The sequence below is a fragment of the Cherax quadricarinatus genome, chromosome 74, assembly GCF_038502225.1.
Source record: "Cherax quadricarinatus isolate ZL_2023a chromosome 74, ASM3850222v1, whole genome shotgun sequence".
Taxonomy (NCBI): Eukaryota; Metazoa; Arthropoda; class Malacostraca; order Decapoda; family Parastacidae; genus Cherax; species Cherax quadricarinatus.
In genome coordinates, this window is record NC_091365.1 from 14,813,925 (window position 1) to 14,838,730 (window position 24,806).

Below are 24,806 nucleotides of genomic sequence, written 5' to 3' on the forward strand. Positions count from 1 at the left end.
AATAAGACAGTCATCGATGACTCACTAACTAACTTAGATTATCCTGGGTGGGTAACATTTCACCCAAGTTAAAAATCCAAACAAATCTTATCTTAACCTTTCTCACTATTCTTATTCCGCTGCCTGGCACTTCAGATTCGTGGTTTGGCTGCATGATCACTTTGCAGGTTCAGATTGACGTTCGTGAGGCTTGATAAGTCTCGTATAAAGCCTCATATGGAAGGCCGAACAGTTTGAATCATATTATTGTTTCTCAATTAACTAGGGAATTTTATGGAAAAGAGAGATTGTAGAACCTGGAGTGGCACGCGCTTTTATTCAAGAGATTTCAATATTTCTTCGGACGGTTGCATATGCAAGTTACCTTTGGTTAGTCTCAGTAGGGAGCGAGGTGGGAGGAGTGAATGTTGACGGAACGTGCTGGGGAAGGACAGATGACACTTGAGAGACGGAGAGAGGGAGAGAGAGAGGGAGAGAGAGAGGGAGAGAGAGAGGGAGAGAGGGAGAGAGAGAGGGAGAGGGGGAGAGAGAGAGAGAGAGAGAGAGAGAGAGAGAGAGAGAGAGAGAGAGAGAGAGAGAGAGAGAGAGAGAGAGAGAGAGAGTTAATAAAAGAGAGGTAGTAAAAAATTTAAAGGATAAAGGTTGGAGTACAATTACCATTATTACTGCTGTTGTTGTTACTTATTATTATATTCATAAGGGAGCTCTAAACATGCACGGGTCATGAAGCCGCTGGAGAATGGGAGGTAATCAAGTTTGATGCAAGGAGGAGGGTAGCTTCAGTTCTTAAAGGCCGGTGACCAGCATCAAGGCGCCTCCCTCTCGTAGCTCAATATTCCTGAGTTGATGCAATGTGTGTCATGCATGATACGGTCAGGGTTGATACAGTATGAGCCAGACATAATAAATTATGAGTCAGACATAATAAATTATGAGTCAGACATGATGCAATACGAGTCAGACAGAGCCACAGTTACCAGGTCCAACAATGTGTTCCTCCCTCCCCTCCCAGCACAGCAATTACTGTAACAATGCATCATCTGTGTTAGAAAACGTACAAAGGTCTCAAACACAGGGAAAACAATAAGACACCGTTTATCAACGGTCTCCTCATAGAGTCAAATGCAATGTGTGCAGCTTTTACCGAGACTCTCATATAAGACTATTTTAATAACAAAATAATGATTCCTGACAACAACCTATTTAGACGTGACCGGGAAAAAAACAGGAAACAAGGTGAGGTTGGCTTCTATGTTCAATAGTCGCTCATTTACACCGAGTTACTGATGTAGTCGAAATTTTGAGTCAAAACCGAAAATTAGAACCTAGTTGTTGTGCTGTTATATAAACCACTAGATATAACTTTCCAGCAGATGAAGGACCAGCTAAGGAAAATCGAGCATTGCGCTGTAAATCTGTCAAAACCGGCACCAATATTTGTTTGGTTACTTCAACTGGAAACATCTTAAACGGACACCTGAAGGATTCTTGAAGTACTTTGCATCGTCTACCAAGTCTCTTGTTTACGTACAGCGTGACTTTGATGTGCGGGTTTGGTATCAGTCCTTCCAGGGTTTTCCATTTGTGAACTATGATGTACTTTTCTTGCCGACATGTTCCAGTGAATACAGTTCAAAGGACTTTAGGTATTCTCAGTGGCTAAGTTGTCTGACTGAATGTATACGAAAAGTAAAGTTCTCTGTACGATTCTGGCTCAGGAATCTTGCCTGTCTTCAAGGTGGCCGTCAGTATTCAGCATTATGCTAGCCTAGAGAGAACATGTGACTTGAGTATGATTGGGTCAGCGTCACTTAAAAGCTCAAGTGATTCAGCCTATCATTAAGTATTCCCGAAGGAGGATCTTCAAGTTTTTACCAGAACTATTTCTCTCTCCTAAATTATGTTTTCTTTCGCTGATAACTCGAGAACGCCTCATCTGATCAGCTTTAATTTTTCAACACATGTGTTCGGTAACAATAACCACATTTTTGGAAACATTGGCATGTGCAGGTGTGTTAACGTCATAGTTGATAAAACCCTCCCCAGGATCCTGGAAATGCTTAAATTGCTTCAAAAACCCACAAAGTCGTAAGTTCAAACATTCCCAAAAAATGTTTCTTAATTCGACCATGGCGGACAGTGAAATTCAGATGTACAGCTGCAGATTTATCCACACTGTGTATAAGACAGTGTCAACTTTTTAGTCCCTTTAAATTAAGGTAAATAAATTTCAGTTTTCTCCTGAATGGCTCTAATACTTAATGTCTGCTATATCTTACAACCAGGATAGTATGTAACAAGTTTTGTTCATGTGTGGGCAAATTTGTCAATATAACAAAGTATTTAAAAAATGGAATCATTGAAATCTGTGCCATAACTGAAAAATGACTTATTTGATTGGCTTCAAATTTTCACCACTAGTGTGGTTTTCTGAAGACACGATTAACGCTGCTATTGGGTCTGATATATAGCTATTAATATTTAGCTTCAAAATATTAATGATGATGCATTCTCATATGCACACAATATTTCTATCGCAAAGAAAATGATAAGCTGGATAACTAGAACGTTCAACACAAGACAGACACGATAAGCCAATGACGATAATGTTCAAGTCTCTTAGTCTCTCCCGACTGGGCTTCTGCTGTTTACAGCCTCTCCTAACTGGGCTTCTGCTGTTTACAGCCTCTCCCGACTGGGCTCCTGCTGTTTACAGCCTCTCTCGACTGGGCTCCTGCTGTTTACAGCCTCTCCCGACTGGGCTTCTGCTGTTTACAGCCTCTCCCGACTGGGCTCCTGCTGTTTACAGCCTCTCCCGACTGGGCTCCTGCTGTTTACAGCCTCTCCCGACTGGGCTCCTGCTGTTTACAGCCACTCCCGACTGGGCTCCTGCTGTTTACTAGTCACCTTCAAAGCATACGAGATTACTGAGCTTGGAAACGCACAAAGAACTTTCACTGCCACGATTCCTTCGACCATCTGAATTACTGGGAATACTTCAAATCTCGTAAACTGTACTTCTTGGAACGTAGGTGAGATAGCTACATCATAATTTACACACGGAAAACTCCTGAGAGATTTTTTTTTCCTAAACCTGCATTCCGAAATCACCCCTTAAGAGGGCAAGAGATTTGGCAAACGGTGCAAAGTACCTCCAATGAAAGCAGAGGCGCGACGATTACACTATAAGAGAACTTGACGAGTGTCAGAGGTTCCCGACTTTTCAACGCCCTACCTTCGTTGATAAAGAAAATTACCAACAAACCTCTGACTTTCCGAGAGAACCTGATCAGTTTCTCATCTTGGATGCTGACCAGCCGGGCTGTGGTTTATGCCTTGGATTGTGTGCGGTTATCAGTAACAGCTTGGTTAATCAGTCCCTTATTCACCAGGAAGCCTGGTCTGGGACCGGGCCGCGGGTGTTATGACCCTCGGAAATATCCTTCATATATTCTTTATGCATAATACAATATGAGCCAGACATGATTCAGACGTGATATAATGTGTGTCAGACAATGTGTGTTAGTTATGTCAGAGACATAATGAAGGAGATGTCACGGACAATTGTAGTATTTATCAGTGATGTTAAATTTTGAACTAAAATCTAAGAGTCTTATAAATCAGTTCGAAATTTTTTTTTTTTTTTTTTTTTTTACTTTTTTTTAAATTTTTCGGATGAGTTTTGTAATCTTTTTTATAGTGAAAATCATGATTGATTCTTATCACAAAAACTGGCGAACAAAATCACCAAAAAAAAAATTTACATTTTCAGAGAGTAAACTAACGTGTGTGGCTGGCAATTAGGGAACGGAGTATCGAACCTGCATTACTTCCGCTAAATGATTCATTAAGTACACACAAAAATAAACAAGAGCATCAACAAACTTCATTATTCTGATATTTCACATAAATAATAAAGATAAATCATAAAATATAATAGTGAGTGAGAATAAGGTAAATATGGCGCACTTGAGGGAAAGCGTAGTCTCAAAAAATGTGAATGTGTGTTAAGATTCAACGTATGTGTATATGAGTTAATTTGTGAAGCTTGTTGAACCTGCGTCTCGGGAGGAACCTAATTTGAATTCCTGAGCAGCATGGCTCATTTTGCCCAGGGGAAGTAACCTCCGTTGCTGGGACATCCAGCCTACTCCACAGTGTTGGTTTCTGTTGCTGGGACGTCCAGCCTACTCCACAGTGCTGGTTTCTGTTGCTGGGGCGTCCAGTCTACTCCACAGTGCTGGTTTCTGTTGCTGGGACGTCCAGCCTACTCCACAGTGCTGGTTTCTGTTGCTGGGGCGTCCAGTCTACTCCACAGTGCTGGTTTCTGTTGCTGGGACGTCCAGCCTACTCCACAGTGCTGGTTTCTGTTGCTGGGGCGTCCAGTCTACTCCACAGTGCTGGTTTCTGTTGCTGGGACGTCCAGCCTACTCCACAGTGCTGGTTTCTGTTACTGGGACGTCCAGTCTACTCCACAGTGCTGGCTTCTGTTGCTGGGATGTCCAACCTACTCCACAGTGCTGGTTTCTGTTGCTGGGACGTCCAGTCTACTCCACAGTGCTGGTTTCTGTTGCTGGGACGTCCAGCCTACTCCACAGTGCTGGTTTCTGTTGCTGGGACGTCCAGCCTACTCCACAGTGCTGATTTCTGTTGCTGGGACGTCCAGCCTACTCCACAGTGCTGGTTTCTGTTGCTGGGGCTTCCAGCCTACTCCACAGTGCTGGTTTCTGTTGCTGGGGCTTCCAGCGTACTCCACAGTGCTGACTTCTATTGATTTATTTAGCAAAACCTGATATATCAGCAGTGTTCTGCTACCCTATGCTCTATGATAGTTACACAGTCGAAACAAAAGCTAACTACGTTTCTCAGTTATATTCCATCACGCAGGATGGGGCTCATACTAGGTGTTGAAATATACCAGGCTGAGCTAGGAGACTTCAGTAAGGTAAAGGGAGTATCGTTAAGTATTCCACCGAGGAGTTCACAGCTACGTGAGCTTTCAGCAGAGCTGCGGTTATTATCACGAGAATTACCATATCTCAGGATTGCCTATCCCAAGTACAGGAGAAATGGAATTTTTATGAAGATATTTCACTCATTCTAGAGCCGAGGAGACAGGAAGAGGAAGGAGAGGCAGGAATTTGTATGTCATGACTGATCTAGCTACATACACACAATAGTAAATCATGCAGATTTATTTTATGCCTCCTAAGAATATGTACTGGCGCTAGCCTCGTCATAATATTTATGTAAAAAGTGAATACATCAACATTGTGCTGCTGCTCTATTCTTTACAGCAGTTTGATGCGTACACAGATGGGCACTTGAGAATGTGTAATTATACACATACATACGTCTACCTTTGCTGAGTTCAGAGAGTTCTACTACTCCCTGAGCCCGACAACAGGCCATGCACACAGTACCTCCTGCATATACAAAATAGTATCTGGGGGTAGTTATTTAAAATCTCTGCCTGGGGAGATTATATCTATCCAAATTTAAAGCTATCCACAGTTTTCGCCACAATGACGCTATGTTCTACGCAGATCTGTTGGTAAATTATATCTTGTAGAAAATATTCTATAGCCTATTTGAAATTTGGCTTTCAATTTAAAAAAAATTAGATGTTACACACTGCGTAGTTTGTGGCCATGTTCTGTGGCAACAGGCACTGACGTCAATTTTTCTCGAGGTATTTGAAATCATTCATCCCGAGCGCAGTTCTTGGAAAGCTTCCTTCAGCACCTCAAGAAGGATCTGCAGTTCTTGGAAAGCTTCCTTCAGCACCTCAAGAAAGATCTGCAGTTCTTGGAAAGCTTCCTTCAGCACCTCAAGAAGGATCTGCAGTTCTTTTAAAGCTTCCTACAGAGGTAAAGTCCTACAAAGAAAACGTTATTCTGTACACAACAGATAGTTTCTTACAGCGGGACTGCATAGCGGTGGCACTGCGTATTGCACACCACCTGAAACCTCATAACCTTAGCAGAAACCTTATCCTTCCCCACACAAGGGATTGCAGATGTCGTACTGGGAGATGAGACCACCACTGTGTGGACCACATTCCTCACTCTATTAAAAGCATGAAATGAGCAGGTTATGACCGCAAGAGTAAACACGGCTGTGAAGGGAGATGTTCATGCAAGAAGGATCAATTAAAGTGCACCGATCATTTCAACTGTAAATGTCTAAGAGACACCGGTGAACGATTTACTGTACTGTAGGTACTGCAACAAGATTTTATTAATGTTACATAATGAAAAATCATACTGATTTTCGAGTCATGGCTGTCTGTGCTAAACAGCTGCGATACCTGTCGTGTACAATAACTGCATGATTAATACACACAGTATTCGTTCAATATCTTAAGAACTACTAAAGTTATAGAGATGAGAGTTTTTGTCCAAAATGTCCAGATTTTTTGTAAAGGTACCTGACCAGTACACAGCCTACCATTACAAACACAACCACAATTAACCCTTCCACTCATCACTATAATCACCACAGCTACCACCTTCACCACCCTTCCACCTTGATCAATACAATATCCATCCCTCGCCCCACCAAAACAAACAAAACTACATACAGCCTCCTACAACCACCACTATCACATCATACACCGCAATTTCCATCACCACCACCACTACCACCACCACTACCACCACCACTACCACCACTACCACCACTACCACACGCTGCCACCCTACACCAGTCTCTGGTATCCTGCAACAGGAAATTATCATGCTTTACTCCTGTTATAATAAAACATCTTATCTTTCTCCATCATCAGCGGCTATTACTAACTTATCACGCAGCACCACCAGATTCCACAAATTATCATAACAAAGTACTTAAGTAAGAGACAGGGGAGGATGTGTAAAATACACCCAGTGTAAAGGAGGGGACGCCGTGGGCACCAGTGCCTGTGAAGTGTGGAAGACGGGCAAGGCTTGGGCTTGTTCTTCACCTAGTCCGCAAACAATGACATTGACCTGCAGATATGGGAAGGCCTCGGCCAGATGATCAAAAGCTTCAACTGGGGCCCGAGACTGTTCAACTGCCTCCCAGCGTACATAAGGGGGATTACCAACAGACCCCTGGCAGTCTTCAAGCTGGCACTGGACATGCACCTAAAGTCGGTTCCTGACCAGCCGGGCTGTGGCTCGTACGTTGGTTTGCGTGCAGCCAGCAGCAACAGCCTGGTTGATCAGGCTCTGATCCACCAGGAGGCCTGGTCACAGACCGGGCCGCGGGGGCGTTGACCCCCCGGAACTCTCTCCAGGTAAACGGGTCATTGCATGACTAAGACCCGCGTCAGGAAACACTTACCCTCTTTTCTGACAAATCTTACCTAACCTAAGGTACTACAGGGCACTTTATTACCGAAAACAGCTGTACAAACCGTTACCACATGACAGAACTTTCCGACCACTACGAAAACGACGGTATCCACCGCCCGAGTCAAACAAGCTGACAAACCACACTACAGTTCGTCTTGCGGGTCGCTGATGGTATGTACCAGACTCAGAGCCTGCTGCTGTCTGAAGGTATTCTGGGTAGACATGTCTTCCTAGTGCTCCTGATGAAATTCGTCCTTTCAGTATTCTGTCTCAAGCATTTAGAAACTGAGCTTGTACAGAGCCGGGTACCTTTCATTTCCCGAACACAGATGGTTTCTTAGTGGGGCCCACAGTACCTCCTGATGTAAATAATTCACGACCTCATGGTCCTGGTCTATTTGCATTGTCGAAAACCAGTTGCTAGTACTGACTTTCTGAGCAACAGGTAGGCACAAAAGCTTTTTGGCCATAAAGAAAATTAAAAAAATGTGGTGCTTTTGTCCAGCGTGTCGTCTTGGAATGAAAATATGATTGTAAGTTGTGGTGTTGGTTATAATGTTGGTTGTGGTGATGACTGTGGTGGCAAAAATGCATATATTGACAGTGTTGTTGCACAATGAGCAAGCAGTACATAGAATAACATTAAAATACTGATTAATGTTATTTTCATAGTAAAGTGTGTAGCTGTGTCTCTGCCAGTGTTGTGTATCTTAGTCAAGACAAACAGTCAGTTTTACTTTACTGATATCTGATCGTCAGTGTCTTATTTCCAGAAACTCTTGCTTCCTCCCTCCCTTCCTCTCTTTTTCCCTTCGTCTTTCTTCCCGAATCTATTTGCACATTAGTACTGTGAATGTCGCTGGCGTGTGTGCGGGGGGGGGGGGGTGTCGACGCCGCCATTAAAAGCTTCTTTTCCACAGATTAATTTTACAGATTAAGAGCTGTTATCCTACCTCAGCTCATCTCTAAGCCCAGCTCTATCTTAGATATATTAACCCCCCTCCAGGATGCGACCCAGTAAGTAGGTACCCCCAGGTACCTACTTACTACTAGGTGAACAGGGGTAACAGATGTAAGGAAACATGCCCAACATACCCACACATACTGAGGATCGAGCCACAGACACTCAGTAAGTGAGATGAATGCGCTACCAACAGAGCCACAGGTCATGTCAGCTACTAGATGAGTGCCAGCAGGTAGGTGGCAGTGTTAAGGTCATGACAGTGTCGATGTCATGTCAAGAGGTAAATGAGTATATAGGTTGCAAGGGCTCACCACCGACTGTGTCGTCTCAGTTATTCCAGCTCGAGGCTGTAATTACCTATTTGTAGGTACAGGAGCAGTGTTGTGCTGCTGCTGCTGTCACGTCTCCACTATTCAGTGTGTGGGGGACACTGGGTCCCGGGAAATGAGGGATACTGAGGTCACCGACGGAAATAAGTCACACTGCTTGACCTCACTGGGCTATCCTAAGTCAAATTCCAAATAATTTACTAAATATAGCCATAGCAAATGTACGAGGCCCAGATAAAAACTTCAGTCTGCTGTGCCGGGAACACCTCTCTGCAGACCCCTTTCAAGGTCGTCAACTGATGAAAGTGAAGGACTCTAGATACAAGCAAGTTAGGCTACTATCCTTGTCCTCGGACTACACCTCGGATCGAACCGCGGCCCATAAATTAACAGGCCGTCGCTTTGCCGTCTCTAAGGCAAAGCGACGGCCTGGACATGTCACTCCTGATGCGAACACATTCGCGGCTGTGTCAGGCTACAGGACTAATTGTATACTGCTCGTGAAAACTGGTATTCCAAACGGGAGCAGAATGAAATTAGTCCTGTAGCTTGAGCCACGTATGTGCTCGCATCAGGAGTGACATGTCCAGTGGTACTGGGCACCTGAAGCATTGATAACTTAATTAAGGCGTCTCGGAATTTTGACGGGCTTCTCAGTAGGAGTGATAAAGTATCAGAGGGTTCGATTCCCGGCCAGGTATTCGTGTAAAAAACAGGAAGATCGATTAATGTTTTGAAATAGCTAACATCTGTACATTATTGGATGCACTCACCCGCACCTCAGTACAGCAAGAACCATCGTTATTAGAACACTTATGTGAAATATAACACCGCGTTTAATGTTTATCACACGAGTCTCTCAACAACAGCTGATATCAATTATTTCGATAATTTTTTTTCCTGGTGCAGCTGGCGAGCAGCAACATGTAATGTGTCTGGGTTTCATCATTATCTGCGCAGAGTTGTAGGACTGTACAAGAGCGACGCCTCATTCAACCCGGTCGTTAACGACCTTGTTAAGTCTGACTCTAGATTGTACTCGTTAATACACAGGGTTCAAGTGTCACAGCGAGACCTTTGTCGAGAACGGCTTCACAATTCATGGAGATCAGGTCAGACATCTTCAAAGGCCCACTTGTGATGTACGTGTCCTGGACACTTATATCGAACATTCGAGTGACGCAAGTTGTTGACCTTTGACCTCTTTAGTCCCATCCACACCAGCGGTTCCCAACCTGTGGTCCGAGGGCCACAGGAATGGTCAAATTTTTTAGACACTTTTTAAACTCTTTTTCTTACCTTATAGGCTGCCGAATTGAACATGCGAAACTTGGGGGCCCGTGGAAAAATTAATTTAAATAAAATTGGTCCTTGGTGGTGAAAAACTTTGAAGTCCGTGATCCACACGATCGTCAAAGTGGGTGAGCTGTGGTGATATGTACCCTGATAAGTAACACATGTACTTGACCCAAGAAGAATCACATGCATTGTTATTCTGTGTCACGACGGGTCTTGGGGAGCGTGAGGGATAAGTTGTTGAATCTTTGAGAAAGAACAAAGTTACTGCTTCAAGAAACGGAGGTGGAAAAACAAACATTATATAATAAAATATAAGTGGTTAAGTGAAAGGTGGCAAATCGTCAAGTTATAAAAATATAAAAGCAAACATGTCAGAAATTCTCAACTAAAGCATGATCGTGAAAATAAAATCAATGAATTTTAAGTGAATTAAAGTTAAAGACAGATATATACACTGAGAAATCTGCTTCCTAGGCGAGCAGGATGGTGAATGCAGCATTTATATTTGCTATTTTATTTATCTGAAGGGGTAAATTCCAACGGGTCATTCAGCAAAATTAGTGGTGGAGGCTCGATCCTCCGTCAACTGATCGAGAGATGGAGGCGCTGTCCTCGCAGCCATCTAGGCTAAGAACACTGGACATATATTGTGATTCACGAGGACCTGTGAGCGACGGAGGTGATACTGCAAGTCGCAGTGATGCGTGGACTGATGGTCGATCACCTCAAGTCATCAATAAAGACTGATTCATCGGTGGAAGTAGACAGGTACGCACCTTAACAATGATGATACACAACTACTAGACAGAGTGTAGAGAGGTGAAGCAGCAAGAGTACGGACTCAGACATGTATTAGCTGCTAATGGCATGATGTGCAACGTAGGCTAAGTATATAGACTTGAAGATTCGAAAATAGACAAGCAGTAACGCGCATATTAAGGCCGATGTTCTGGTACTTGAAGCAGAGGAAGCTTACACAGAGTAATGATGGAAAAAAGTAGAGTGGTGAGGGACTGATCCATAATCTGCACACAGAAATCACATCCTGGCAGCAATGCAACACACCCCCAGTGAAAAGTAGCGGCGCCATTAGTACACTAAGAGAAAACACAATAAGTGTCCAGGGCCCAAGACTGTTCAACAGCCTCCCACCAACCATAAGAGGACTTACCAATAGACTCTTGGTTGTCTTCAAGAGGGAGCTGGACAGATACCTAGAGTCTGTACAAGTTTCTCATCCATCAAGTTGTCGGTTTCCTAAACCATTTCTATAATAATTCCTGTCAGACAGCAAAATCACGAAGTCTTAATAGAGAGAATTCTTCTACACAGCTTTATACTCTAATTCAAAACTTCTACTATGAGACTCCAGCTTTGAAGCCAAACAGAAAAGGCATTCACCTTCTCAGAGAGACCATAAAATATAGAATCACGTCAAGCTTGAAGCTTCTCACAATTTGTAATATCAAATTATTACCAGTGAAGCCAATCAGATGAAGCTCTCCGAACTTATCGCATGGAAATCACTATTTCAAGTTTCCCATTTTCTTCCATGAAAAAGAACTTATGCCCCACACAGGCTAAACTCAACCCAAGCTTTTCTCTGTGTTCTTAAGACTGACCAGCGTTTACGGTTTAAATTGGTAGGTAAGTAAGCATGTAACTAATTCAGCGCATTTTACTGAAATTCTGGGAACATAATATTCAGTTCTTTTAGAGAAGAAAAAGGCACAATACCGTGATTGGAACAATACACAAATAATTAGCGGGTTATTTATGTATACCGTTTTTTGACTCCTTGTTTCCTCCGGTTAACAAAGATATCGACGCATTCCACGACCTCCTTACCGCTAGCAATATCTTGAAGCAATTTGCCATCGAAGCTGAGTGTTCGGTGAGAACGCAGTCTGTGTAGTAATAAATTTCGTTTTTTGCATATTACTAAAGACGAGGTGGTTGAGTGGGGTCTGGAGAGAGCGCCACCTTCAGCAGGTCGTGACCGAGAGCTAGTACCACTGTGCTTACAACAAACATTGAAACATGGTTTCCCGGCTTCACTCGGTAAGACCGCTGAGCTTCGACCTCTTAGGATGAGATTTTCTGGAACGATGAGGCACTACTTGAGTTAATCCAGAGTGCAAGTTGATGAGAGAAGTATATCAGAGTGATGGGTGCACACTGCATACTTTGCATTCTGCTTGAATCTATGTATACTTGTGTATATTTTAAGTGTATATTATACATGGAGCAGAATCTAGACTCAGAGCTGTAGTTTCCACCTCACACTTACAGTCATATGCTATACAACGTTAGCAACTATACAATCACGTATCATCAAAATGACAGAAACTATAATATACCTATTATTTACTTGTGATCGGTTTGGAGAGTTTTCCACACAAGCCTGGCCAGAACCAGGCTTGACTGGTGCTTGCCAGACCAGGCTGTTGCTGGTAGCTGCCTGCTGGCCCACATATCCACGACAGACTGGTTGATCTGGTTATACAGTTATGCAGATCTTGCAAAATTTTCCATAAACACTGCAGTTTCACGTCTCATTATCCTCTCGAAGACTTTGATGATGTTAGTGCTACTGACCTGTAATTTTTTGCCAGGACTCTGCTGCCTTCTTTGTGACGAGGAGCTGTATGTCCGAACTTTTGAAGTTTCCTTTGTATTTCGCCTATTTATAGACACTTTCTCAAGAGAATACAGAGTGCTGCCCATGCAGCGTGTGTGTACTCACCTATTTGTGACTGCAGAGGTCGAGACATAGCTCCAGGTCCCGTGTGTGTGTGTGTTTGTTGTGTGTGTGTGTGTGTGTGTGTGTGTGTGTGTGTGTGTGTGTGTGTGTGTGTGTGTGTGTGTGTGTGTGTGTGTGTGTGTGTGTGTGTGTGTGTGTATGTGTGTGTGCGCGTGCGTGCGTGTGGGCGTGCGTGCGCATGGCTGTTTTCATCTCACAATATAAAATTCCTTCTTTCAAAGTGATATATTCTTGTTTTTTAACAAGTACAATAACCCTTTTTCTTCTTCTATACATTCTTCTACGTTCTCCTTCTCTATATTATCTTCTCCCAAGTTTTTTTTTATCATCCGAACATACGTGATGCAGACTGTGCAGCTGAACGTACGTGACACACTGTTCAGTTGAACACAGCTGAACATACGTGATGCAGACATTGCATGTCTCTGTTTAAGTTTTCCCTGCAATGTTGTGGGTTTGATGATCTTGTCAGTCTTTCTCAGGGAAATACTCCTAACTGCCCAGTCAGTTCTCTGATTGGTGAATTTTAATTTATTAACAATGTCTTCTTGCTGGTTATTTCTCCTGTTCTTGCTTGACATTATATTTGTTTGTACTCTATGATGATGCGATCTGAGTACATTGTACTTGTGATTGTTATATCTCTGATTAGTTCTTCGTTATTCGTATTACTATTATGGGTGAGCACTAAACCCGTAGGCATTATACAGCGCCTGTGAGGGGGGAGGTGCATTCAGGGGTAATTCAGGGAATTGGAGTACTGATCCAATTCCCTAGATCAACTTAGGTAGGTATAATGTTTGTCAGGAAACAGGACAAGTGTTTCCCGACGCAGGTCTTAGTCATAAGATGACCCACAGCTGGAGTTTTTGGTCATCTGACCGAGGATCTCCGCTGGTTACCGGTCCACTTCTTTAAAAAACCCTTCACCAGCATCAAGGAACCTGCCTCGAGTGGCTTAATATTCGTAAGGAACAGTTAAATTGTGTTGTCATTTCTAGCAAGTTCCGTTGTCTGCTAGTTGACAATTCTACAGAGCCAAATTATCTCTGTTGAGCTAGCATGGTACCAGGTGCTATTTCTAGTATAACGCTACCGTTTACCAGCTATTCTTGCGCATTAGGATGATTGAAATCTCCATGGAAACTCAAAGACCTTCGAGGATTTCATGGTGTCTATATATTTTCCATATATGTTCCGTGAACTACTCAGCCCTTAAAGAATAAAAAGTCATAACATTGTGGCTGGAAAAAATATAAAAAGAAACGCACTTTGCAGAGGAAACTTATGACAACGTTCCAGTCCAACCTGGACCACTGGACCACTGGACCACTGTCTGCCGTTCTGATGGAGACTTACGTACAAGGATGCCTACTAGACTCTTATTATCCATTTTAATACCTACAACTTTAATACCTACACACACACACATATATATATATATATATATATATATATATATATATATATATATATATATATATATATATATATATATATATATAATGTCGTGTCTAAGAGGTAAAACTGGTCAATTAGCAAGAACTCATTTAAAATAAAGGCCTTTCTAAAATTTTCTTTTATACGTTTAAAGATATATTTTTTCATTAATGTTAATGTAAAAATTTATAATTTTGCACTAAAAGAATCTTAAAAAACTTACCTAACCTTATTATAACAAGAACAATTTATTTTAGCCTAACCCAACTAAATATATTTTAGATTTGTTTACAATAATTTAATAATGAACAAACACAGTGAAATATATTTTTTTCGTTAGGTTCAGAATGATTTTGGCGAAATTATTGCATACACAAATTTTCACTTGTCCTATATGGCAAGATGAGCGTTGCTATTTAAGCCAAGATCGCAAGTTCTGCCTATTCGGCACGACATATATATATATATATAATGATAGCCCAAGAGGTTAGTTGATAAAAGAAAATTCCTTGAATCACGGAAAAAGGATTAACCAAAGTCAACTGGCGCAGATTTTGAAGTGACCTCCCTGAGAGTAATTGCAGATGGCAGTAGAGAGCCTGAAAGCTCTCATTACGTGAAGTGGAGCCAACGATCTGCTCTTTATAGAGCCATTACCGATCATTACTGAACCAACCAACTCCGCCTCACTGGCACCGTATTAGAGAAATGAATGTTCATGATTACTGGTGAATGTTAGCAAACGTATATCAAGTTATATCAAGTGGAATCATCGTGCAGGAAGTGGGATCATGGTACAGGAAGTGGGATTATGGTACAGGAAGTGGGATTATTGTACAGGAAGTGGGATCATTATACAGGAAGTGGGATCATGGTACAGGAAGTGGGATTATTGTACAGCAAGTGGGATTATTGTACAGGAAGTGGGATCATTATACAGGAAGTGGGATCATGGTACAGGAAGTGGGATCATTGCACAAGAAGTGGGATTATTGTACAGGGAGTGGGATCACTGTACAGAAAGCGGGATCATTGTAAAAGTGAGATCAATGCACAGAAAGGATAAGGTTCTAGGGGTAAACATCACGCCAAACACTTCACCGGAAAAGCACATGAACAGTGATATTTCAGCATCGTGTGCGAGGGTAGTAAATCTCATTAAAGAATCTTATGGATTTTGCAAACAACGTAAGTCATCTAGGAATATTAAGCACCAGCTTGGAGCCTTTATTTGATTAATTAACAGCTTGAAAAGATTTGAAAGACGCACAACTTTTAACCAAGAGATAAGTGGAGTACAGTATAAGAAAAGATTAAAGGAATTAAATCTGGCAACTGTGAAATATAAGAGGACAACGAGGGACATGATTACAGCGTATAAAATACTTAGTGGAATTTTAAGGCTGATAATGACAGACTGTTTATTATGCTAGGAACAGGTACAAGGGGAAGCAGATGGAAGTTAAAAACACAAAAGAGTCACAGGTATCTTAAACAGTACGTTTAGCCTGGTCATAGACCTGGCCGCGGGGGCGTTGACCCAGAAAACACAGCCCGGTTAGAATCTCTCCTGGAGGCTTCAGGGTCGCAGGTAAGTGAAACGAACTAGATATGGAAGAGGTGAATGAGAACTGTATCACATGAGTCACTTATTATGATGTCTGACTCCAGGAAAGTCAATGCTCATCAGTCAGAAACCAGTAATAACGTTCATGAACCTTAAGGCGCGGGGTCAGTAGCTAGGATTCAACCCCAGTTATCATAAATCAATGACACACACACGCACGCACGCACACACACACACACACACACACACACACACACACACACACAGGACCATGGACAAAGGAACACAGGAAAACTTAAAACATAAGTGATAATAGTTATAATATGTGTCAGGAAACAGGACAAGTGTTTCCTGACGCGGGTCTTAGTCATATGATGACCCACATAGAGCTTTTGGTCATCTGACCGAGGACTTCCGCTGGCTTACCGATCCACCTCTTTAAAAATCATGATTATGATTATAACCATTATTACAACTCAAATGAGCAGTTGTAATATTATGCTCTAGTTGTTTAGTGTGAGAATGTAAAGTCAAGTGAACTGGACGAGGAGACACAGTACATAGAGTTAAGAGTAAATATACTTAAGGCATAGGAAGCCTGTAATCAGTAATAGTAATCAAAATTATTAAGAAGACTGGATCAAAAGCTCTGTTCCGACCCCTGACAATTAAATTAGGTAAGTACATACACACACGAGCTAGTGATATCTTGCAATATTGTGTTAGATCACAGAGAACATGGTTCTGCTGTCTCTTCAAGAGACAGGTGAAAAGCTATTGATCCAAAGAAATAGATTTACTGTCCGTTTCCTTGGATCAAACCTAAGTGTCTCCCATTCAATACGCATTTTATAACTCCTAGGAATTTAGCGCTTCATTAAAATAATTGAGGTCATTGACCTCCACACCTGGCATAGTTCACAGCCAGGTATACAAGGTCAGGAAGGAGGAGAGGTAAGAGTATGCAGATGTCCTGGTGAAAGCCTTACTATACACCTGCCGTCTAGACGATAAATTTCTCGAGGATTAGAACTTACCACTGCACTGAACTCCCATGAAAAGTTTCTTGACTTTGGGCTATGAAAAACAGTGATTACTTACCTATTTGTGGTTGCAGAGGGGCGGTTCGAGTCACAGCTCCCGGCCCCGCCTCTTCGCTGGTCGCTACTAGTTAGTTACCACTTGTGAAAGGCACATGTCGATAGACACCTGACCTGTTCTTTGTTGTAGTAATAGTAGAGAGTGTGTGTTAGTTACCAGTTGTCGGAGGCACTTGTCGACAGACACTTGGCCTGTTGTTTATTGTGTGTGTGTGTGTGTGTGTGTGTGTGTGTGTGTGTGTGTGTGTGTGTGTGTGTGTGTGTGTGTGTGTGTGTGTGTGTGTGTGTGTGTGTGTGTGTACACTCACCTAATCGTGGTTGCCGGGGTAGAGTCATAGTTCCTGGCCTGGCTTTTTCCCTGGTCGCTAGTAGGTCACTCTCTCTCCGTGCTCCATGACCTTTATTACACCTCTTCCTAAAGCTATGTATGGTTCCCGCCTCCACTACATCACTTTCCAGACTATGACTGAAGAAATGCTTCCTAACATCCCTATGACTCATCTAAGTCTTTAACGTCCAACTGTGACCTTTTGTTGTTGTGTTCCATCTCTGGAACATCCCGTCTCTGTCTACCTTGTTGGTTCTTCTAAGTATTTTATGTCGTTATTATATCCCCCCCTATCTCTCCTGTCCCCCAGCGTCATTAGGTCGATTTCCCTTAACCTCTTCTCGTAGGATAACCCTTAGCTCCGGGACTAGTCTCGTTGCAATCCTTTGCAACAAGACTTGTCACCCACACCTGGGTGGTGGCCAGGTGTGGGTTCCAAACTGGTGTTGCCTATTCCAATATGTGCCTGACCTACACGGTGTACAGAGCCCTGAATGATTCCTTACTGAGATGTCGGAATGCTATTCTTAGGTTTATTAGGCGCTCATATGCTGCAGCAGTTATTTGGCTGATATGCGCCTCAGATGTGCTCAGTATTATACTCACCCCAAGATTCTTTTCCTTGAGTGAGATTTGCAATATTTGGCACCCTAGACTGTACTCTTGTACTCTCTGCAGTCTTCTTTGCTCTTCCTCAGTTTTTATGACTTTGCACTTGATGGGGTTGAAGACAAGGTATCAGAGAGGGCGCCTGTGACGAGCGGGGTTCCACAGGGGTCAGTCCTAGACGATGTGAAGTTAATGAGGAGAAATTAATCGGAGGAGGATCAGGCAGGACTACAAAGGGATCTGAAGAGGCTGCAGGCCTGGTTCAGAAACTGACTCCTGGAGTCCTCCAGTGTCGTCAGTCCGATTTCCCTCAACCTTTCCTCGTACGACATTCCCCTGAGCTCTGGAACTAGCCTTGTTGCAAACCTTTGTACTTTCTCTAACTTCTTGACGTGCTTGACCAGGTGTGGGTTCCAGACTGGTGCTGCATACTCCAGTATGGGCCTAACATACACAGTGTACAGTGTCTTGAACGATTCCTTATTAAGGTATCGGAACGCTATTCTCAGGTTTGCCAGGCGCCCGTATGCTGCAGCAGTTATTTGGTTGATGTGTGCCTCCGGTGACGTGCTCGGTGTTATGGTCACCCCAAGATCTTTCTCCCTGAGTGAGGTCTGTAGACTTTGTCCACCTAGCCTATACTCTGTCTGTGGTCTTCTTTGCCCCTCCCCAATCTTCATGACTTTGCATTTGGCAGGCAAGAATTCGAGAAGCCAGTTTCTGGACCACGTGTCCAGCCTGTCCAGGTCTCTTTGCAGTCCTGCCTCATCCTCATCCGATTTAATTCTTCTCATCAGCTTCACATCATCTGCGAATAGGGACACTTCAAAGACTATTCCTTCCACCACGTCGTTCGCATATATCAAAAATAGCACTGGTCCTATAACTGACCCCTGTGGGACCCCGCTCGTCACAGGCGCCCACTGTGATACCTCTGACTCGTTGTTGCCTCCCTGTCAGGTATTCCCTGATCCATTGCAGTGCCCTCCCTGTTATATGCGCCTGATCCTCCAGCTTCTGCACTAATCTCTTGTGAGGAACTGTGTCAAAGGCCTTCCTGCAGTCCAGGAAAATGCAATCAACCCACCCCTGTGTGTGTGTGTGTGTGTGTGTGTGTGTGTGTGTGTGTGTGTGTGTGTGTGTGTGTGTGTGTGAGTGAGAGAGAGAGGGAGAGATGGTTAGGAGGGGAGGGGTAGTTGTGGTTGAAAGATCCGTTATACCTATCTGTCGTGTAGGCTCAAATTTAGACCCAGCTGTCTTTCCTAGTAATGCTCTCTCCACTTATTGCACTTTCTGGATTTAAGTATCAATTACTGCTGGTTATTATGCTATTCCTTGCTCACATTGAGAGAGGACTTCCTAGCTTCCTAATTATTCATACTGCTAATAAACATCAGTAGTAATACCAGTAATTCTAAAGCTTACCAATAGTACTTCTAACGCTTATCGATTCTACTTATAAAATTAGAAAGTAACTAGGTTGTAAAATTTAGCTTGTCTGAGCTTCTACAAGTGTCTGACGTTATCCCTCGCTAGACTGCCCCTCGCTAGACTGCCCCTCGCTAGACTGCCCCTCGCTAGACTGCCCCTCGCTAGACTGCCCCTCGCTAGACTGCTCTGCTCGTCAACACTATCTTCACCTTATCTATGCTCTTTCTACTCTAATTCTGGTAATAGCTTGCAGGAGTGAGTGACCAGTATCTAACAGTGACGCAGAGACCAGAATCTGACAACATGCAATCACAATAGGTGTGTGTGTGTGTGTGTGTGTGTGTCTGTGTGAACCCTCCCTAGGGGCTCACTTAAACAGTGACTGTATTATTAAAGTAACTAGTGAATCGTAGACAAAACCCAAAGGATTATTTCATGTGTACAGGACAGTTTAAAATTAGTTTGTCCTGATAAAATGTCGTAAGGTTGAGTTCCTGCAGCTTACCATCTTAGCTCAACTTAGTTCTGGAACAAACCTTGTTCCTTACTTCCACAGTCTCTAGTTTCTGAACATGGTTTCTCAGGTGTCGGTTCCATACTGGTGCTGCACACTGCAAGGTGTGCCTGGTGTATACTGTATGAAGTGTCCAAGATGTGCCTAACATATATTGTATGAAGGGCCATAAGTGAAGCTTTGTCAAAATTCTTGAAGGTTATTCTTAGATTTTCCAAACGAGCATTAGCTGTAAAAGTTACTCTGCTGATGTGTGTCTTCGATAATATGCCTGGCGTTGTACTCCTTACCTGGAGTCTATATTCAGTTTCCAGTCTCCTTGTTCATTCCTCAGTTTTCATAACCTTGATGAATTAGACATGTGCAACACTTAGGTGTGTCTACTGAGGAAATGTTTCCCCACTCAGTGGCTTCATCAGTCATAAACAAAAAAGAATGGTGAAGATCAGGAGGAGTTTTAGGTAATCAGTTCCACACATTAGAGTCGATGTAATCAGTCCATCAGTCTTGAAAGGAATACAGCGTTGACTCCAGGCTGAGGGACTGATTACCTCAAACTCCTTCTGAGCTTCACTATTCCTCTTTGTATAGGACTGATGAAGCCACTGTGACAAAACGTTTCTCAGTAACCAAGGGTAGTACATGTATTTAATGTATCAACTTGTCGATTTTCTAAACCATTTATCTACTTCATAACGTAGCATATGTTGGTGTTGAATTTCTAGAGTAAAGTTGAGTATTTTAATGAAAATATGCCTCAGCATACTGTCGTATTCGTGCAGTATAGCATTATCATATGAAGGTGCACATCTTAGAAAATATGTTACCCTGGGCAGACTCAAGCACTCTGTGAGAAGGTACAAGGCCTCGTAGGTGCCAATATTGTCTATTCCTTGTTCCATCCTCCTCAACTCATCCAGTTTCTTCCTGAGAATTCAGTCAACGGCATGAGTTTGCAGAGGTGCTCCAAGCAAGACGCTATTTGTGGGGGCAATGACTGATGCTCCTGGTAGTTTGATCTCACTGCATCTATCACTTGGTGATTGACTGAGATGATTTCACATTTGGATAGATTCAGAATGAGTCCCATTTCCTGTCCTCTTGTCATCGCCTGTGTAACTCTATAAGAGTTTCCTTCGTACCTACTAGTATGCCATCATCCATGAACCAGATATATATATATATATATATATATATATATATATATATATGTGTGTGTGTGTGTGTGTGTGTGTGTGTGTGTGTGTGTGTGTGTGTGTGTGTGTGTGTGTGTGTGTGTGTGTGTGTGTGTGTGTGTGTGTGCGCGTGCGCGTGTTTTGATAGTGAAGACTGTCAAGGGGAGGACAGGAGAAAGCAGACTTCAAAAAAGAGAACTTGGAGAGGATAAGACTTGGTGAGTGCAGTGCAGTGGAATCAAAGTGGAAGGGACGTCAGCGAATGATATAATGAATTTCCCAGCTGTTAAAAGTCGGGAGGCAGAGGAGAACTTTATACCTAGAAGAAGAAGAGCAAGTATATAAAAACTAGGATTTCATAGTTCAAGCAACGATGCTGAGAGGGAAAAAATAAGAAGTACAAGACAACAGAGTATAGAAAGCAAAGGTCAGTCTAGAATAGAGAAGTGAGTAGAAGAGCCAGAAAAGTGTGTGTATAAGTGAGAGTCTGGGGGACATAACAGCAAACGCCAAGTCTGACCCGCAGCTGCTTCACAGCTACACCAGAAGAAAGACGACAGTAAAAGACCAGATAATTCGACTGTAGAAAGGAATGAAGGAAGGAGGAAGAGTTAACTAAAATTGACAGTGAATTCTGCAAGATGCTGAACAAACTAGACGTGTTCTTGGTGGAAAGAAAGGAAACACCAGAGAGCCAAGGATATGGCTACGCAGACAGGTACCGGAAATAAACACAATAAGGAAAGAGGTGAAAATGTTTTTGAGTGAGTTGGATTCATGAGAAGCAATGGGACCTAACAAGATGCTATCATGGATTACTTGAGAGGCAGCAGAGGTACTGTGTGAACAAATATATAACAAAAAAGGCACAATACCGTGACTGGAACGATACACAAATAACCCGCACATAAAAGAGAGAAGCTCCCGACAACGTTTCGGTCCGACTTGGACCATTGACAAAGTCACACTAACCAGAAGTGGAGCAGGACGGCTATATATAGGCAGGAAGAAGTGGTGGTAGTAGTAGTAGTAGTAGTAGTAGTACAAGAATGGTATGTAATACCGACAAGATGAAATTAATACACATGCGCAACACCCGGCCATCACTATCGTAGACGTTTCGCCATCCAGCCAGCCACTGGATGGCGAAACGTCCACAGCAAAGACAACCAGACGCCGCACGTGTGTCTTCCTGCCTATATATAGCCGTCCTGCTCCACTTCTGGTTAGTGTGACTTTGTCAATGGTCCAAGTCGGACCGAAACGTCGTCGTAAGCTTCTCTCTTTTATGTGCGGGTTATTTGTGTGTGTACTGTGTGAACCACTAGCTGACATATGCAAGTCAATGGATACTGATTAGTTATCAGAGATCCGGAAGACAACGCTTGTAGTACCCATATTTAAGAAAGAAGACACAAGAAGCGTTGAACTACAGGTTAATATCACTGACATGCAGACTGTGTAAGTTCATTAACTTGTATTGTAAATGGAGAGTGGTAGAGTGCATGAAGATAAGCATTTTCATAAACGATAATAACCACTGGTTCACATATGACAAATCTTGTCTTACAAACCAGTTGGAGTTCAATGACAACATGATAGAAGTGAGGCAGAAGAGAGTGAAGAATGGGTATAAGAAGGCATCTGATACTGTACCTATATGAGATTGGGGCAAACACTGAGGAGTAAGTAGGAATAATAGGGGATATACCATGGTCCGAGAAGAATAAAAATCGATGAAGACAAGGATTATTATTATTATAATCTGCTTCTTGTCCTATAAGCATCTCTCTTGTCTCTCGTCTCTTTGGCTGTTTGTTCGTGATTTAGACTATTTTTGGTCGAGTATGATTTCGTGGGAAAGCCGAAACATACTTCTTGTATCTCTGTTTAACTCTGTTCACAGAACATTGCTCAGACTTAAATGATTTTTGACGTTTTGCCGAGGTTGTGTCGCGGAGACACTTCATTCTTGGTCCCAAGCTGAAGCTTCTGACCTACTGTGTGGCATCTACGCACTATTGTAGTCGGGTATTTGATTATACTGAACTTAGATTCAGTATTAAGGGAGTTTTATGCTTTTAATGGAGGATCTACTGATGTTCCCCAGTTAGGGTCGTTATTTCGTCTCCTTGTTCCTGACTCTGTGCTGGTGCTTTGTACAATATTGCTATTTGGCGAGTAGTTCGTCATGTTCAAGCAAGCTATTTGATTGCCTTGATAGTCGAAAATTTTTATTGTTTGTGGACTTGTAGCCTTACTGACACATAACGAGCACTTTGAGCACAAAAACATTTTCACACACACTTGTATTATTCTTATACTTAATATCAACGTACCAGATGCTACTTTTGAGTCGACATGTGCCCTCAGCACTATACTAATGTAAGTACAATTTAACAGTGAACTTCAAGAGAAGTGTAGGAGCTTATATCCTAAAGTTTATAAAAATTATTTACTTTGATATTATCCACCTAGACAACCTTGTTATTAAAAATCTCAAATTTTATTTCACTAGTTTGTGTTCTTTCAGTTGTGATCCCAAAGCGCTATTAAAATGTTATCTTAATTTTAAAGGATAACTGGACCAGAAGTTACTCTAACAAACTGTTACAAACCAGAGACAGGTTAGATGCTAGAAGGGGATCAAAGATGACCTAACACTCTCTGGAGATGTCTATACTTTATGGATATCTCATTTTGTAACAAGGGGAAGGAGTATTATTCATTTATCTCAGTGACACAATTTAACATACTCTGTTATTACTGTGGTTAATGTTTCTAAAGTCTAAGGGAAATACTGATTGAAAAACAGACTGATTTAAAGAATGATTTAGCGAAGTCTGACTAAGTATTTTGAAGTGTATCAGTATTTAACAAGTAGAATTTAATACCTTTATTGATTTGCTGGCTAATTTACTTTTTATCAAAATTATCTGTAACGTATTGCACACACCAGCATTGTGACCTTTACAATATGATAGTCAAGCATACTTTGTGACCTTCTCAATATATTTATCATACAATAGGATCTTTATAATGGTCAAGCATACATTGGAACCTTACACGGTACACTTTAACACACACACATTTTGACCTAAAACATTGGGATCTTAAAACATTAGCACTTTATAACCGTGGGACCTTGTAACATCGGGACCTTTTAACATTGGTACCTTGCAACCGTGTAACACTGAAACCTTATGACACTGGGACCTTGCAACAATGGGATCTCACAACACTAGGACCTCACAACACTGGGACCTCACAACACTAGGACCTCACAACACTGAAACCTTTGCGTTGCTCACAATTACCGCAATTCCCTGAAAACACCTTTACCCTTAATGCTCACGTTTTCATGGGGTTTCTACTATATTTAAAAAAAATGTACTTCAAGCATACCATAGAATGAAAACAAACCATACCACGGGCGGGATTGAACCCGCGGTCAGAGAGTCTCAGAATCGTGTCATTACGATTTCGTGAGTCATACCATAGAAAGCACAGAAGAAAACTGCTCGGGTAACCTCACTTTCGATCAACCTAATGGGGTCGAACAGTGCCTAGCGTCTCTCAAGAGGGTTGTGAAGAATTGTGATGAGAAGAACAGGGATGAGAAGAATGGGGGGATGAGAAGGATATGGGGAAAAAAAAGAGACCAAAAAAATTTGGTAGAAAGGAAGAGAGAATTAAAAAAGGTCGTGGGTAGACAAGAACAGAAAGGTTGTAAGTAGAAAGGGAGAGAAATAAGAAAGATCGTAGGTAAACCAGAAATAGAGAAATAAGAAAGGTCGTGGGTAGACAGGAATAGAGAAATAAGAAAGGTCGTGGGTAGACAGAAAGAGAGAAATAAGAAAGGTCGTGGGTAGACAGGAAGAGAGAAATAAAGGTCGTGGGCAGACAGGAAGAGAGAAATAAGAAAGGTCGTAGGTAGACAGGAAGAGAT